Raw genomic sequence first — 16137 nt, forward strand, 5'->3', positions numbered from 1 at the left:
GAATCCACAGGGAAACTAGTCTTTTTACTCCTAATTAATTAATATAGTCTAAATTATTAAAGTAACCAAGAGTTGTTGTTTAAAGGACTATACTACGAAGAATATGAATAGGGAGAAATAAAAGTAGGGGAAAATCAATGAATAAAGGACCTAGGGCATAGGTTCACCAATAAATAATACTCCAGGGTAAAACATAATAATGAATCATCAATGTATCAATTAATCAGATCATAAAGGGCTTTCGCTACGTATTACAATCACAGAGTTAATTTACCGGTATTAAATCTCATCTCTCGAATCTCGACCTAACCATTTATAAATTAAACTGCCTATTGAAACTAGGCCTTAATATTAATTCTCATCTCTCGAATCTCGAATCAATATTGCGTAACTCATACAATTAAACCAGCGCTAATCTAATTGCATAATATTAAATCAATCAATAGGAAATTAATATCAAGCATTGACGATTAACAGTAATAAATTACCCCTTCATATTATTCATGGATCCCCACAACCCTAAAAATTAAACTACTCGTGCATAATTAATCTATATTAAACAAAACAATTAAAGTAAGCATGATTAAGAAACAATAATAACAAACTAATACGAGAGCAATCAAACTAAACTGTAGTCAAAACAAAGAGACAAGAATATAACTATAAGTAATGAAACTGCAAAATCAAGAATAAATAAAGACGGAAGAAAACTGAATCAAGAAAGCTCAATTATGAGAACTAAGAACTAATTACGTAAAAACATTAAACTAAAGTCAACCCCTACTTAATTCAAGAAACTAAGAACTATTAAAGATGTGAAAACTACTGAAAAGAGTACTAATGAAAAGCTGCTCCTCAAACTAAGCTAAAAGAATTTTTTTATCAAACCAAAAAAAACTCCCCCTGGTTCCTCCAATATACGGGTTTATATCCCACTCAAAATACGAAGAAAGTCAGTGGATGTGAACAAGATCGCCCGATCGGGCCCGCTTCTCTCACGCCCAACAACTTGTCTTGGAATTGGGCCTGGTCCATCTTTTACTTGGGCCTATCACTAGTTCATTCATTATGATAAATTTGCTCCGTCATACTTGTTTGAACTCATGGTAGTAACTTGGACCTTCGTGTTTAATCGAGCCCTTAATCACCGAACTAAACTTAATTAGCTTAATCTTGGGCAAATAATATTTGGCCATAAAATATGATCCGACTCCAATGTCTTTATAGTGGCTTAATAAGCTCGGGAATCGTCATAAATCTGCAAATTCCTACAAAATAATACCAACTCTACAAAAACACTAGAAAACGTATATTAGTAATAAAAATAGCTCTGTAGAGCTCAAATAAGCACAAATATGACCATGGGACGGGGAATAAATATATATATATAATAGACTTATCATGAAGCTTGAAAAAAAGACGGCGGAGGGACTAAAATTAAAGAAAAAGGTTGAATTGAAAGAGGGGAGATGAGGATAAAGTATTTAATGAAAGAGTTAAGAAAGATAATGTAATTAAAAAAAAATTAAAAATGGAAGACCACATGTGATTTGGTTTGAGCTGTGCCCAATTAATTTATAAGTGTCTTTTCAAGTACCAGTGGATGGGTACATGCGTCTTTTCATGTGCTAGTTGAGGGGTACATGTGTAATTTCCTCACCAAACAGTAAAAGCAAGTTGCAAACACTATTTGGACACCTCACCAAAAACAAATGACCACGCCTTTTCAATATATTTACAGAAATGCCACCATCTTAACAAAATTTTGTTTATCTGGCAGATAAACTTGTATTTGCTGATTTGGTTTGGTTTAGTTTAATTTGCCCCAATTTCCACATTTGGTAAGCACTCGTCCATATGCGCATTCATATTACAGGTTGATTCACATAGTTTAAGTTTCAAGTATTTTTATTAGTATTTGTACTCAATAACAATGGTTGATTTTTAGTTACTAATAAACTCAATATATTTCGCTGCCAATTTTAGTAAGTTTAGCAGTTTTTAGAGTAGTTTTACGTAATCACGTGGCAGTAATATGCCCAAGCTTCTCTCTACAATATTTTAAACGTATTATTCTGCTAATTTCGTAGAGAGGAACTAGGTGGTGTTACATAAGAATACTTGAATTTAATTTGTATACAAATGAAAGACATTAAGTTTATTAATGTACTAGACTTTATAAAAAAAATGAAAGAAATGTAGAGACTATGAGGTATTATATATATATATATATATATATATATATAAAATTAAACATTTAGGGAAGTATCATTAGGATATATTCATATACCCTCCATCCTTATTTTGTAGACACATTTTGATCGTACAACTTTTTATGCAAATTTATTCATTTTAATTCCTTAAAAAAAATTAATTCATTTTAATTTACTTTATGATTGTTATTAATCAATTTTTTTAAAAGAATTCTTTATCTTTACTGAGTATTAGGATTATTTTTTCTTTTGGGCAATTTATGAGTAGTATGTACTTATGAGTAGTATGTATTTTTTTTTTTTAAAAAAAAAGTTGTTTTTAATAATCTCAGCTTTGGTCGATTTAATACATTTGGATTGTGCAAGAATAATCCGAAAATTAGGGGGTTTTTTCTTTTATTAGGCCCAAGTGATCAATCACCTAGTAAACAAGTAATTTTTTTTTTTTAATCCTTTGACTTCAGCCAAATACCCCACCTTCCTTTTGACCTCCCTCCCAATCACCACTGTCCCTTCCTATCCCTCCTAATAGGGTCATACACCTGTCAAAAATAATTTCTTAACAAAACCAACTAACAATGTAGTAGGGTAAATAATGTCGAATCCACAAGGAGATAGTATTCAATCTAACTTCTAAGAATTTGGTGAAACTAAACAAGTCATGAAATTGGGATAAAAAGATAGTCTAAATTGAAATAAGAATAAAAATCAATAAAAAGACCTAGGGTTATGGTTCACCATGTTTATAGCTCTTAATCTATCAAATATCAATAACAAATCAAAAAATCAATGATATAGAGCAATTGCTAAGCCTACAATCGGGTCTTAACGCTCTCAATTCAACATATGTAGTTCGGTCGCTAACATAAATAAAATTGCCAATTGTAGGTAAGCCTCTAAAAGTAAGATCTTTCGATTCAAACTCTTATTAACAATAATTAATTAAACAATTGATCAGGTTGCAAGATTAACAATGAAACACTATCAATTAGAGAAATCAATAATCAAATATCAAGAACATCAATCAAGATTCATTATATAAACAAAACCCTAGAAATAAATTACTCAAGTATGAAATAAATAATTAAAAATAAATCTAACTAATAAAGAAAGCATAATCAAAATAAAGAAATAAAATTACCTTTATAACATAAAGCAACAAATTCGACAAATCCATGGAGGAATCCATGGAGTTGTTTATGAAAAATTAGGGCTAGAGAGAATACTAAAACAAACCTAAAAAAAAAAGTATAAAAAGGCATAAGGGAAAAATAAAATCCTTTGGGGTATTCAAGTTATCCTAAAACTAATATAAAGATAAATAAAGAAAAGAAATAAGAAAATAAAAAAAAAATAAGTTGTAATACTATATATTAGACCATAGACGATGACGTGTCACGAATAAGATTGACGGAATCGAGGGATGAGTAAAGGATGTGTAGCGACGAAGCCTCGTGGGCTTCTTGGGCTGCTCGTGCACTCGCCATATCCTACGGCCGCAGGCTTGGCTGTGGTCTGGCAGTAGCTACGGAGCCTCGATTGGGCGCGGGGTATGGTCGCAGGCTACAAGGCTCGAATTAAAATGACCATAACTTTTGTTCTAGAAATCTTCTCGGGGCGTGTGACTTATCATTGGAAAGACTGTATGACCGAGCATGTAATGTCTTAGCTTGGTTGTGGCTCACACTAATGCGAGGCATAACTTTTCAAGTGGTGTGTAGCGTACTTCATATTCGAGCATCTTCTTACTCAAGTAGTAGATGACATTCTCTTTTCCTTTTACTTCTTGCGCGAGCATAGCTCCCATTGTCTCTTTGGTGACTGTTAAGTACAATCTAAGAGGGAGTCCTGGAAGTGCTGGGCTAATATGGGAGGATTAGCGAGATAGGCTTTGATCTTCTAAAAGGCTTTTTGAAACTCATCGTCCCATATTACTGGCACATATTTCTTGAGTTTCTTGAATATTGGTTTACATATTGTTGTTAGCTTGGATATATGAACCTACTTATGTATTGCAACCGGCCAATAAATCCTCAAATTTGTTTCTCGGTTTTGGGCGGTGGCATTGAAATGATTGTTTTGATATTGGTTAGGTCTATCTCTATTCCTCTAGAGCTTGTGACATATCCCAAGAGTTTGCCTGAGGTGACCCTTAAAGCACACTTGGATGGGTTCAACCTCATGTTGTATTTCTTTAGCCTCTCGAAGAATTTTCTTAAGGCTACTTGATGTCCAGAGCGATCTTTAGATTTCACAATCATGTCATCCACATAGACTTCAACTTCTTTGTGCATCATGTCATGGACTAAGGCAGTTGCTGCTGTTGGTAAGTGGCACCCGCGTTTTTTAACTCGAATGGCATTACCGTGTAACAGTTTGTACCCCAAGGTGTTATAAATGTTGTTTTCTCCATGTGTTTGTACGCCATAAGAATCTGGTTGTACCCTGCATATCCATCCATAAATGAGAGAAGCGCGTAATTTGTTGTATTATCTACCAAGATATCGATGTGTGGTAAAGGGAAGTCATCCTTTGGACTTGCCTTATTTAGATCTCGATAGTTGAAACACATTCAAACCCTTCCATCCTTCTTTGGAACTGGGACCACATTTGCGACCCATTCGGGGTATTTGGATACCCTGATAAAACCTGCATTTATTTGTTTTTGAACTTCTTCTTTTATTTTAAGAGCTACGTCGGGTTTCATCCGACGCAACTTTTGTTTTATAGGTTTCACTAGGTTAAATCCCGTGCAATGCACGGTTGTTAAATATTTTTGATAATTATATTATAAATTTTTGATTTAATGACTTGAGTATTAAAAACTATAGAGTATACTAAAAATAAAAGCATGTAAGAGAAAATATTTAAAATACATGTAATAATTATAAATTTATAATGGATAGTTTAATCTTTTAGGAAAAGATTTATATTTTATATAAAACAAATTATGTCATAATTTAGATATAATTTATTTTTTCCTTACATAACAATAATTTTTTTAGAAGGTACTTTTGGCGGGAAATTATTTAATAATATATTGACAAGTGTGTCTTTAGATTCGCTTTTAGTAGTATTTAATTAATTCCTGGAATTAGTGGCATAGCGTGTTGAGCTATTTCTCTATTAATACCTGACATATCTTCATATGATCAAGCGAATACATCGATAAATTCTTTAAGTAGATTGATTAAATCGGTTCTTTCATCTTTATTAAGTGTGAGTCCGATTTTAACTTCTCATTTAATGGTTGGATCTTTTGAGGTGTCAACCGATTCAGTGTCCTCAATTACTGGTGTTTTATTTTCAAGTGTTTCCATTGCTTTGATGATTTCTTTGTCATTTTTATTGTTAGTTAAGCAATGCTCGTCATCTTGGGTTGTAGAAAAACACGAGGAATAAGGAGAAGAAGACATATTATTGAATTCGGAAATCATTACATCAAATAAGGAAATGTCCGCTGGGACTTGACTACTAACTATCCTAGGAATAGTTGCTAAAATAGGAGAATTAGAGGGAGGAGGTGCTACAGCTAAAGACTTAGAAGACTCGATAGGGGAAGACTCTGACTCAGATGACTCTTCGAATATTGGCCCTTGTCATGTCGTTATGGAGATCTTCCTTCCACTTGCGGTAGTTATTTTCACAGTCTTGCGCCATCCTTGCACTAAACCCTCTGCTGGAGTGATGAGCTTCGAAGGATCAAGTTTTCTCTTTGTAGAACTGTTTGAATGAGTGAAGAGTTATTATCTATATACTTTGGCTCATTCTTCTCACGCCCAAAGAGGAGTCTCATAACATAAAAATCGAAGCATGGGGGTGCTTTCTCCTTATGGATAGGATTTGGGATCTCATCTAGAAAGTAGCAATCTAGAAAGATTTCGAACCCAAGTTGTCTTATGCCATTTACAACAAAGGGTTCTGGAAATTCATAACATGGATAATCCTCTCCCTCTCTTATGAACTGTCCGTTTAGAGTAAGAGGATATTGATCCATTGGGATTGCTTTCTTATGTGTGCGAACATTCCTACACGCCTTGGATTTTTCCTAGGCTCGCTTTAGATATTCGAGAGTCGGTTCGAAGCCAAGTCCGAAAGTATCTAATTTAGGGGGGGCCAGGTATTCCCTATGTTTTGCTATCTCTTTCTTCTTTCCGAGAGGCATTCCAGGAAAGTGTCTTTGTTTTCTAAGGATGGAATTTGTTATCATGTTGGAGTGGAGGTCATAGCAAAGAGGGGTCCTCTCATCTTCCTCGATTAAGGAGACCTCTTCATTAAAGCCCCACAAATCTTCATCATTCTCATCGTGCTCCACATTAATTATTGGATTTTCTACCGCTTTGATTCTCATGGGTGAAGCATCGATTGTGATCGAAATTCCTCCAACTATGGCATTTACTTGTTGGTGAAGGGATGAAGGGACGGCCTTAAGATCATGAAGCCAAGGGCGTCCCAACAATAGGTTGAAAGAAGCCTTAATATTCATTACTTGGAAAGTAGTGGCATGTTCTATTACTTCTGCCATTACATTCATAATGATTGTTCCCAAGGCTTGGTGACAAGAGTTGTCGTACACTCTTATTCCTTGCGTTGATGGAGATAAATCTTCATCCCTTGTTCCCAACATCCTCGCAGTTCTATGTGGGCAAACATTGATTGCCGATCCATGATCTATAAGAGTCATTAGGACATTCATTCTCTTGCAAATTACTGTGAGGCTTAGAGCTTTGTTGTGTTTGTCACCTTCCAGCGGTAGATCCTTGTCGGAAAAGGTGATCATGTTGATAGGACTTGGAAGATCACTCATTAGAAAGCTAGCTAACCCCTTCAGGAGTGGTGTCTGAATCTATTCCTACCTTAGCTAAAGCATCCATGACCGCAGTTCTATGCTCTCGGGATGTAGAAGTTTCCATACGTTCATTGTCTTCTATAATTGGTATGGGAATTTGTTGAGTAGTAGGAATAGGTTGTGTAGTAATGGGAGGTTGCATTCTCCCTTGTGAGGACGTCTATGGGTGAATCTTCTTCATCCCAAATGTCACCTACTAGATATATTACCGAAAGTGGAGGTTCTTCCATATCCTTGAGATAGACGTCTGATAAGTGATATTTATGTCACTCCTAGGGGTAGTGTTTAGGTTATTTTCGTGTTTATTTTCCCTTATTTTCCTTTTATTCTCTTGTTTTCTCTTTAATAAAGTTTCTAGTTTATTTTGGTGATTTTGGAGTGTTTTAGTTTATTTTCTTTATTTTATTAGAATTAGTTTATTTTCGTATTTTATTTGCTTTCGTTTTATTTTATTTCGTTCCTTTCCTTTGTTACTTTCATAGTTTTAATTAGTTTTAAGTTTATTTTATTTACTTGTATAGTTTTATGTCTTTATTAGGTTTAGTTTTATTATTTCTCTCATTTCTATTTTTACTTTTATTTATTTTTATTAGTTTAGTGTTACTTCTCTTTTTCTATTTTATTTTATTTATTTCCTTTTTATTTATTTTATTTTATTTGTCTCGGTTTCACACTTTTATCCTCGGGTTTGTTTGTGTGTAGGCTCGAGTTCAAGGTCCAACTCAAGGCTTTTCAATTGCTACCCTGCTACTTCCTGCTGCCCCTTATCCTACACCCCACGCTTCACCTTATCCTCCACCACACCAAAACACCAGCAGCACCACCAGTTATCCCCCCATTCTCACACCAACACGCAACCCCACAACCACCAACAACAGCAACAGCAACGAACACAACACCAACAATAACCTCAGCACCAAACTCCCCTGCTCTTCCCCTGTTTTCCAAGCAGCCCCCACAAACCGCAACAACAGCACCCCCGCACCTGCTGCCACCCTAACAACCCACAGCAATTTTAGCCCACTGCAGCTACACCTATCAGCGCAACCAATTACAGCAGCCACCAACTGCAACCTCACGCAAACCACCAAAACCCACACCAATTAACCTCCTCCGTCCACCCTTCGCGCACAGCAACACCACCAAAATCAGAGCAGCCAGCACCTCTTCCCTGCAATTCCCAGCCACCACCAACCACAATTCACCAGCTGCGCCACCGTTCTCACTCACCAAGAACCGCAACAGTAGCAGCCAACAAATCGCATTTCGCTCCTCCAATCATTCAATTTGCAATACCCTTCAGAGCGGACGCTCACTCCTTTGAAGCGACCGCTCCATTCTTGGTTCAATTTCACCAATTTGAGGCAAAAGATCAGAGCGGACGCTCCGATGAGTATGAGCGGCCGCTCCGAGTTTCGCGTGTGAGATTGTACGGATTAATGAATTTGAGCGGCTGCGATTCCTTCCATTAATCCAAAGGCTGAGAATTCGGTGATGCTAGATGATGATGATGTTGATGAACGGTGGTGAGGGTGGCTAAAGATGCGTGATGTCTGATGATGGAAGCAGAGTAGCCACGAAATGAAGGGGGATGAGGGTCTGATGTTTTTGGGAGAATTGTGGGTTTATTTTATTTCTTTTTCTTTTATTTTCTTTGTTCTTTTTATTTTCCTTTTCCTTTTCTTATTCCTTTCTCTTTTATTTTTCTTTTTATTTTCTTTATTTATTTTTCTTATTTTTTTTTTAGCTTAGTATTTATACCCATTTTCTAGGGTAATTAGGGGAACTTTTCAATCACCAATAATTTCATCATACTCTCTAATTAGTTTTAGGAGAGCTTCTCTCTCTAGGGTTAGCTTAGGATTAGGGTAGTTTAGAGAGAGAAAGTGAGGGTTTCACCATTGTTGAACTTGGATTTTGAAGAAGAAATTGATCATCTTTTCTATTGATTTACATCTTCAATCAATGAGAATCTCTAACTCTCTCTCCTCTATTTTTATTGCTTTATTTTTATTATTGCTTTAGTTTTTGGTATTACTTGTTAATCATGTTGATTCTTGGTTATTTGTTAATTAATCTTGTTATTATCATGATTAGTGAGTAATTTCCCCATTAAGGGGATGGTTGTGGTGTAGTTGGATCTTGAGCATGTTCTAGGCTTAGAGTTGATTTATTTGTGATTAAAGTCTTTATATGCTTGATATTCTTTAATCTACTTGCAAAATGCATGTTGTTAGTTGATTGAGAGTGAATCTTTGCTAACAAGGAACGAAAGTTGACTTAGTTAAGGTTCATTATTATCGATTGTTATTTAATAGTACCTCCTAGTATATGGTTCTAATGTGGAAACATAGAGGCTATGTTAGGAGAAGCCAATTGACCTCGGAAGGCGGCTAGATTGGATCCTTTAATTCGATATTTGAGCATGTTTAGTTCATAATTAATTCAACTTCTATGCTTTAGTTTATGTTCAAGTGAATGCTATACCTAAACCATTTCCCTTAATGTTTTATTTCTTGTTTTAGCATTTTTAGACTTTAGTTTACTTATCTCCTATTCCGAACTAGCTTAATTGTCGATAACATTTGGTGGTGTTTAACCGTTCTCTGTGGTTCGACCCCTATGCTTGCCTTATACTCGTATTAGGTTTGTTTAGGTTGTATAAATTGTATTTGATCTAGGTGTAGTCATTTGACGACGCGATTATTCCCTTGTCAACGTCCTCCTCATCACTGTCCCAAACTCCATTGATAGTAGCATCTTGTTCTCGTGGAATTTGGACTAGTTTCTTATTATCAATTAGTTTTTAGATTAGATCCTTAAATTTAAAGCAATGCTCTATGGTATGTCCCCCTGATTGATGATATGGACAGTAGTACCTATCTGTCCTCTTTAACGATTCAAATGGTCTTTGTTCGAGAGGTTGAATTTTACCACTCTCGGAGAGCATTTTGAACATGTTTGCATAAGAAGTCCCAATTGGAGTGTATGGCCTATTACTCTTTTTGGGGGTATTAATTACTTGGACGGAAAATGGCTTCCTCTCCATGGGTGGAACTTTATTGTTGTCATGCTTACTTTGAACCATCTTTTCTTATTTCTTTGCGAATTCGAGAGCTTCGCGTAACAAGTCTATGCCTTCCCTCATTGATTGTATGAGGATTCATACTTCTTCCCTAGTTGCGGGATCTTGTCCGGGAGGGAACTCACTCATGGCATCGAAAAAGATTTCCTTCTCTTCTTCAATGGCGTGAATATCTTCGACTGGTTTAATGAGAGTCGAGGGGTCAACATGGTTTTCCTCTTCAGAATAGCCAAAGAATTAGAAAGTGGTGCATTGTTGATGCTTGGCTTCTTGCTCGCAGGGGGCAACAGGAGTTTATTATTATCGATCAAGTCTAAGATAGCTTCCTTAAGCTTCCAACAGTTTTCCGTGAGATGGCCCCTACCTTGGTGATACTTGCAATGTGCGTTGGGATTCCAGTTAGCCGTCCTCTTTTTGACAGGTGGATCCCCAAACGGTCCAATGGGAGTTATAAGACCTTTTACATGTAAACGGTCAAATGTGGTGTCATAACTCATACCAATAGGAGTAAAGTTCCTCTTAAATGGTTTCTTTTGTCCTTAGTTATTCATATCAAGAACTCCATTCAGATTAAAGGTGCTAACATTGTTTGAGTGGGTGGTTTTGGAAGAAGAAGGATTTTCTTCTTTCCTTTCCAACCACTGTTGGAGTTGTTATTAGCAGCCTTTTGTTTATCTAGGTCGTCTTCAATGTTAATTCCAATGTCATAGACGGCCTTAAAAGTGTGCAAGTTATTTTGATACTTAAGATGCTTAGAGTATTTGTCTTGGAGGTTCTTAATGAACATCCTTACAGATTCTTTCTCACTAGGCACCTCAATCATTCTAGCGGAAGTTTCCCTCCACTTATTAAAGAAAGAAGTAAAGCCTTCATTCTCTTTTGTTTAAGAATTTCAAGTTCCCTATGGTCAGTTTCAACTTGAATATTACACTTGTACCTATCAATGAAAGCGTTTATAATTGATTCCCAGGTAGAGGTTTTCTCTTTGTCAAGAGAAAAGAACCATTGTTGACAAACGGTTTCTAAAGATAAAGAAAACAAAGAATGAAAGACTTTCTTATCTATCCCCTTAATATTCATTATTGTCTCAAAAGCTCTTAAGTGGAAGTAAGGGTTGTCCATTGCCTTGAACTTTGGGATGTCGTTGGCATTGAACTTCTCCGGAAGAAGTTCCTTGTCCACCGAGACCCGACCCCTTGCGAACTAATGCCCTAGAATCTATAGTCATTGGATATTTTGCTCAAGCTATCTTACATGAGCTCCATTTGTTTCTCTTTCACATGGTCATTGATTTGAAGAGTCAAAGCCTTTAATAGTTGTTCAGTCATGTTAGCCATCTCCTTCTTGAGCTCATTGACTTCTTCTTGACTTACCATTATCTTCTTAGCTTTCCTTTTTCGACCGATTGGTTTGTCAAAAAGTAGAACTTGAACGAAAGTGTTGTCCTTGATTAGACGCCCTTCCTTTCTTGACCACGCTCTGTAAATTAAACCATTTTTGTTTTAATGACTTGACTCAAATTGACTTTGACTTTATTGGTTTAACAAAACAAAAAAAAAAGCAAAAATAGGGTGCATATTTTTGGGAATGGGTTCAAACAAGTGGTTTAATTGGAGGATTAATATCCGACTTACCCCCCTAAAAAAATGACGGGAAGCACGCGCATACAAGACTCTCTAGACATGGTCAAAGTGTAACATACATAATAAGTGTGTTCTTTATTAGTGAATGCGAGTGACATGCTTTGACTCTTGTGTATGACCATGGGACTAAGTGCTTAATCACAATTAAGGACTAAATATGGCTAAAGCCATTAACAAATTGGTGGAACTAATTAGCAAACTGTTTAATTAGACTTGTCGTGATGACTCGGGCAAAAATCTGAACTGTCGCTAAAGCAACAGAACCGTTGCCACAAACTGAAGTGCAGCGCCAGACAACGAAATATCGTCGCCAGGTGACGCACAACAGCTTTTGTCGCAACAGCCCGAACTTCTGCGCCATTGCTGGAACATTAATCTGGGACTATTTCCAGTATTTTTACACTAAAGGGACATGCCTAAAGTCGTACTAAGTCAGTTTGATTGCTTTATTAGCCTTTAATTAGTCAAATTAATTATTAATTAATCATACAAAGCCCTTTTAGTCATTAATTAGTTTATTTAGACTTAATCACAAGTCAAACAAACGGTTAGCACGAACACCTATAGGTTATGCACAAGCAAAGAGTGCACAAATAGTCAAGTAGTCACAATATGATGCAATGAGTTTGCTACCTAACCATGACTCTAGTTCTCTAAAGTTCAAGGATATTGGTTAATCAAAGAGGGTCCATAGTTATGAGTCCAGATGCATCGCGCAGAAGCCTTACCTTTGGAAGGGTTGGCGCGTTTGGATGGGACCCCGCAAGTTAAACTTGCTTAGCTTCCACGGTTTGGTGGATTCACAAACTCGAATGTACCCGTCGTTGTCAGGAGCGTTCGATTGGGTAGATGGAGTGTGAACCCCCAGAGGGTTATGGCCATATGTAGAACACATATGGGTTTCAAAAAAACAGAGAAAAAATCAATCAGGAAGTAGAATCGAGCCAACAATGCTAAAACTAGTCAAAACAAGAAGGCAGAATTCTGTCTCGATATTGGAAGAACATGGTGCCAGACTACAAAGACTGTCGCCACAAAAGTAACCCTGTCTCCAGACGACGAAATATCGTCGCCAGGTGACAGAACTACTTTACAGGCAACGGGCTCTGTTTTCTAGACGCTAGTTCCTACATGCGCAGGTATCTGTGTTCTTAGAATTTTCTAGTTTTCGCAGTATTATTTCGTTTCTAGTTGTTAAAGATATTTTTCAAATTTCCTACGTGTAAATATCCTATGTTTTTGACTCATTTTGGATGGTCTATCCAATGAGGACCTTTTTTATAATGCATATGACAATAATATTAATCAAAATTACGCACATGAAGTACTTAGAACTTTTCAAGTCTCATCCGCTCATTCTAAATCATTGCTAAAATAAATTTTAGGAATTAAAATAGAAATCCTCCCCAGTGGAGTAGCCAAAAAACTGTAGGGAATATTTCAAGCATTACCCCAAACTTGAACCTACTGTGATCATACACTAATGTATGGTAGCGTCCAAAGGGAAGGAAAAGAGAGCAAAAGAGTTGCCAACAAGTTTTAGGAACTTGTAAACCGTTCACGAGGTGAAGGTTACACCCCTTAACGATCTATGAGATCGTCAACTCCAATAGGTCTAGAACCAATCAAGGTTCGAGGATGAGGGTATGAATCCAATCTAAAAGAGATCTAACCCGCCCTATAAAATAGGCCTCTACTTTATTCTACTCGTATTCATGTGTGCTTTTTGACTAACATGCAATCATTATATTAACCTTAAACCTATTTAATCTATATTGGTTGAATATTAATGCACAAATAAATCTATTATTGGCGATCACTTAAATTAAAATCATATTAGCCTAAACCAAATTATTAATTATCTTATTAAGCGTGATTTCAAGTACAAATTCCCTTTAAACATGCATAAAAGGCGTGATCAAGCAATAACAATAATATAGCATATCAAGCAACATAATAATATTAATCATAATTAGGCATAATAATAATAATGGCAAGATCCTAGGCACGATACTAACATGATTAATAACAAATCCTAGCATATCACTAAATATTAAAGATCAAAGCTTTAAACCTAACCATGGTACTAGCATGCTATTAGAAAGAATTAAAGGCACCCTAAACATAATTCTATAAAGCAATAAAAATATCCTAACATGCTACTAGGAATTAAACAAATCTAAACATGCTTTCTACATTGAAATAAATAGGGAGTAAGCTAATTACTTACTTTGAAGCTTCGTACCTCTTTCTAATAACAAAATACACGCATTAGTAAACTTCAATAAAATATTAAATCAAAGATTTAAATAAATTAATTGAATGAAAGAGTTAAAAAGTTTAGACTAGATTTGGGACCAAACCCTCATAAATTATCAACCTTTCACATCTAGGGCGAAGGCAACTTCGAACTTGGCTAGGTGAGTCTAGAATTTGTGTATGCGGTATGGTGTTTGTAAAAGCTAGTTTAGAAAAGCTAGAGGGAGAAAGAAAGCTATATTACTCGAGAGAGAAGAGAGAGAATTTGGTGATTGTAGATTGTAAATGATTCAAAACGGAGGTCCGAGGACCCTATTTATAAGAAAATAGTCCAGAATCCGATAGAAAATAGTCATAATTTGAAGAGGAATAAAACTCCACTTCGTCGCCAAGGACAAGCTTCGTCACTAGGCAACAGGCTTTGTCGCGAGGCGAAGAAAGTGGTTTTCAACGCGCTTTAGTACGGAGTCCCCTTGTCAGTAAAATTGAGTCATAAAGTCCGTACGAAGGCTAAAATCTTATTTCATATGAAACGTTTCTTTATTCCAAGTAAAACTCGTATACATAATTATCAATCCTAATCCTACTAGGATATAAAAAGAACCTTCTAGATGATTCTAGAAGACTACAATCAATCCTACTAGCTTTAGGAATAATAATAGGCCCTCCCCTAGATCATTGGGTCGTATGTAAGAATTTAACCGGGCCCAGTTTAGTATTTTGGCCATAAGTTCCTTATTATTCATCGGATTTGGGCTTATAATATATCGTTGGAAAGCTTTTTTCGAGCCCTATCCAACTAAAGTATTATTGGACCCTTATCATGGACCAAACTAAACTAAATTGGATATTTTTATAAAATAGAGTTGGTTTTCAAAAAACAAAAAGGAGGATTTTAATAAAAACTAACCGCAACACTAGACTTTTCACACTTTCACTTCATTTGATTATGGTATAACGCGAAAGGTATTCATCACTGGGTTTGGTTTTGGGGAGACACAAATGAGTGTCTACAACAACAAAAAAATAACCAAGTCTCTGAAGAAATTTAATTAGCTCATGTAAGAAAATCGCAAAGAGTACCTTTGCAACACTACCATATTTCAAAGTGAAACATACACCTGCAAATTTATGGGATGGATTCCTAGATACAACAGTCAACAACTACTGAAATGGGGGGGAAAAGGAATAATTTGTATTTGCAAACAATATTTGTCTCTTACCCAAATTAAAAGTGGTAACTATTCAATAATTTTTTTAAATCCAATATATTATAAACCATACACAAATCCTTTATTAAACGATTATATTAAAAAAAAAGGTGGTAATAATCATAAAATCGAAGTTATGATGCAAAAATCGACACCATGAACATGATGAACATGAGATAAAATCGACACTATGAACATGAGATAAAATCGTCACCATGAACATGAGATACAAGTACCAAAATTCAATTGTAGATTATTTGTTAATAGTATTACCTCTGAATTGATTTGTAGAAAATAGGTCACTTATTATTGATAAAATTGGGAGATTTTGAATTAGGGTTTCGTAGATTACGGAAATAAGCCGAAAGGAGCATCGTCATGGTGGCCAGTGAGATTTGCCGGAGATGAATTTGAATCTCGTATACGCTTCTTTTCCTGAAGCGACCTCTTGAAGGGCAATGACGACTAGGAGGGAGAAAGCACCCTCTTGAATTGCGATTGAGTTCCAGATCTGATGAAAAGTGACGATTGTGGGTTGGAAGTGATAGGGCTTCTTGACTCCGACAATGACTAGATCGACCTTGGTGCTTCATGCATAGCGTTAATGGAGGAACAAAGTGAAAAGGAAGAGACAGAGAAAAGCTAACGAACGAATTAATGAAGATAAGAAATTAGGCGGTTTAATTTAGGTGAGAAAAGGAAAGAGAAACAGGAGGTGAAAGAATGTATGGTGGAAAGGCGAGGGTCGGTTTAAGACTTACGAGATGGTGGGCCCATACAAACATAAGAGACCTGTTTTGATGAACAACAAGTCTCTTATTTCATTCTCTCTATCTCTTGATAAACTTTTTGACATATAAGAGACCTGATATCTCTA

Source organism: Chenopodium album, chromosome 23 (genome assembly GCF_948465745.1).
Source record: "Chenopodium album chromosome 23, dcCheAlbu1.1, whole genome shotgun sequence".
Classification (NCBI taxonomy): Eukaryota; Viridiplantae; Streptophyta; class Magnoliopsida; order Caryophyllales; family Amaranthaceae; genus Chenopodium; species Chenopodium album.